We start from the raw sequence: 3,242 nt of genomic DNA, 5'->3' as shown, positions 1-3,242 counted from the left end.
TCCAGGAAAAAAAAACTTTTATATATATATATATATATATATATATATATATATATATCAATTGGCTCCAGAAAGTTAAACAGATTTGTAAATTACTTCTATTAAAAAATCTTAATCCTTTCAGTACCTATGAGCTGCTGAAGTTGAGTTGTTCTTTTCTGTCTAAGTGCTCTCTGATGACACGTGTCTCGGGAACCGCCCAGTTTAGAAGCAAACCTCTTCTACTCTGTGCAGTTCCCGAAACAAGCAGAGATGTCAGCAGAGAGCACTGTGGCCAGACAGAAAACAACAACTCAACTTCAGCAGCTGATAATTATTGAAAGGATTAAGATTTTTTTATAGAAGTAATTTACAAATCTGTTTAACATTCTGGAGCCAGTTGATATAAAAGGCACAGACTTGTTTAGTATTATTCTAGTATATAATAAATGAGAGAAGCCATACTTTACAAATACTATACATCGTGTGTTGTGAAGCTATATTTTGTCCATTATTTGTATTTTGCAGTTGTTTAATGACACTGTTACATAACAATCTGGATACTGTATTCAACTGACAACAGTCACGATGATTGTGTGACTTCTATGCAGTGTTGGTTCAATGAGGTTGCTATATGACTCATTCGAATACATGAGTAGCTTGAAACTCCTAGGCTGTGATTCATACACAGGAGGCGTTCATTTGTATAGTAAGAAAGCTGGGTCCACATGAAACACCGTCACACCCTCTATATAATACTGCTGGATGAAATACTATGGCTTTTAGACTCTTTCAAGCACCATGTGTAAGGGTCTATTCACATGGCAGAATTTCTGCTTGCAGAATTCCACCTCAAATTAAAGCCCATGGACTTTTATGAGATTCCGCACTCCCATTCACACTTCTGAATTTCCGCTTGCGGAATTCCGCAAGCGGAAATTCAGAAGTGTGAATGGGAGTACGGAATCCCATAGAAGTCTGTGGGCTTTAATTTGAGGCCGAATTCCGAATTCTGAATTAGGACCGTGCGGACACTGCAGTCTCCTATAGACTGCTTTGTGTTCCGCTAGGATTTCCGCCTGAAGAAAGAGCAACCCCTTTCTTCAGGCGGAAATTTTCGAGCGGATTTTTCATCCGGATTTTCCGCTTCACAAATTCCGAAGTGGGAATTTGTGAACAGAAAACCATTCAATACACTATGCATTATAGTAAGCGGAATTTCTGCCGGAAATTTCAAAGCAAAAATTCCGGCGGAAATTCCGTAGTCTGAACCTAGCCTTACTGCAGCCTCTGCACCCTGATAGTGATGTCAAACTATTTGCTATACAAAATAAGGGTATGTTCACACGTACACAGATTTGATGTACAGGATTTTTTGCTGCAGATTTCAATGTAAACTAAATGACTGAGCACAGCTTCTAATTTGCAGTTACAAATCCTGCGCATCAAATCTGCGCAAGATGCTGTAAGTGTGAACGTACACTAAATGTAAGCATGTATCTGTGGCATTGTATCTCTTGTCTAACATCAGTTATTTATTTATGTACTGAATGTAGTAATAGTCACCTTATGTCATCTTACTTCCACTGTCATTTATGAAAATGGGTTTTGTAAACTTAAAGTTAACACTAATTTATTGCAGGTTTGTAGAATGTGCTGCTAACCCCTTCATACTAGAATGTAAACTAGATTTGATTGTTATAGGAGAATTTTTTTCAGTGTTAAATAACAAATGGTATGTATATCTCTAGTGGACTAAACATGTTAAATATAAGAATTAAAGGGGTTGTCTTCTAACAGATTAATACTTTCTAATTGAAGACACCCAGACATGGCCCCTAAGCAGGCTATTCCCTCTATAACATCAAATATTCCCTAAAGGACAGGGGTTGTCTTCATGAGACAGCTCCTTCAATTATCAATTTTGTAATTAAATAGAGTATCTCAATGCCCAGCAAAACATTAAAGTTGGCATCCATTGTTTTTGGGGACAACAACTCTTGAATAAAGGAATGGGTTGTCTCATGATCAACATATTTTATCACCAAATTGTGAATGATCCCATTTTCTGATAAAGAATCATCAATGCATTATGATACGAATTGAATAAGGTTGTTCCTTCTGATGTAAATTGTGTATATATACAGATATATACAGTAAAGTGACAAATGTATTTTTTTGATCTGGAACTAATGCACAAATATGTTGTAGAAGCAAGTGGCATTTATAATTGTAACATTAACTTAAAATAAATAATTTTTTAAAATATTTTATAGCTATGTGTCATGTGTAATAATTATTTTATCTGGTAAATAACTGTCTTGGCTAATAAAGACGATTATACAGAAGCCGTGCTCAGTCCAGTGCTGGAACACAGCGGCAGAATCTTGTGGTGACCTAATGGTTTAGTTTGTGATTCCAGAAAAAGCATGTGATAGTTAACCAAAAGATTTAGAAGTGAAAGTAAGGTTTGAGAATGAGGGCAGTAGACCCAAATATATGTCACATGGATTGGATGGACAACACCTTTTTAAAATGAAGTTTTTCTCTTTACACAAGACCCAGGAAAAATACTTATTTAGGTTAGGTTTTTAATTTTTTTTTATTTTATTTATTTTGTTGGAAAACTGCCACTGCAGTTTTTGAGCCAAAGTCAAAAGGGATCCAGCAGGAAGAAGAAGTATAAGTCCATTCTTTATATATCCCATTCCTTTTGAATACACTTCTAGCCCTGGCTCAAAAACTGCAGTGTCAGTTTTCCAAAATTTCAGAAAAAAAATGGAAACCTAGCCTTAGGGCTCGTTCACATGGGCGGATCCACAGCATTTTTTATGCTGCAGATCCGCCGATGATGGACCCCTACAGTGTGACTCAGATCTGCCAGCTTGGAGCGGCAATACGCTGCTACGAGCAGACACACTGCTACTATGTGCGAGTCGCCACACGCATGCGCGGTGTACCCACACACATTGCAGCCGCTTTACCTGCTCCCTGAGCTAGGCCGAGAGCAGCCGCGATATGTGTGCGAGTATACTGCACATGTGTGTGTGACTCATCGCAGTGTGTCTGCTCGTAGTAGCAGATTACCGCTTCGAGCAGGCACATCTGAGTCACACTGTAAGGGTCCACAGTCGGCATATCTGCAGCATAAAATATGCTGTGAATCCGCCCATGTGAATGACTCCTTAGTCAATGTTTTGGAAAACAACTGTACAACTGTATACTTTACTTACTCCTGAGGAAGACCAGTACAGTGCAAATAC

Source organism: Hyla sarda, chromosome 7 (genome assembly GCF_029499605.1).
Source record: "Hyla sarda isolate aHylSar1 chromosome 7, aHylSar1.hap1, whole genome shotgun sequence".
Taxonomy (NCBI): domain Eukaryota; kingdom Metazoa; phylum Chordata; class Amphibia; order Anura; family Hylidae; genus Hyla; species Hyla sarda.
The sequence above is the reverse complement of the archived record's forward strand: the minus strand, read 5'-3'. Positions refer to the sequence as shown.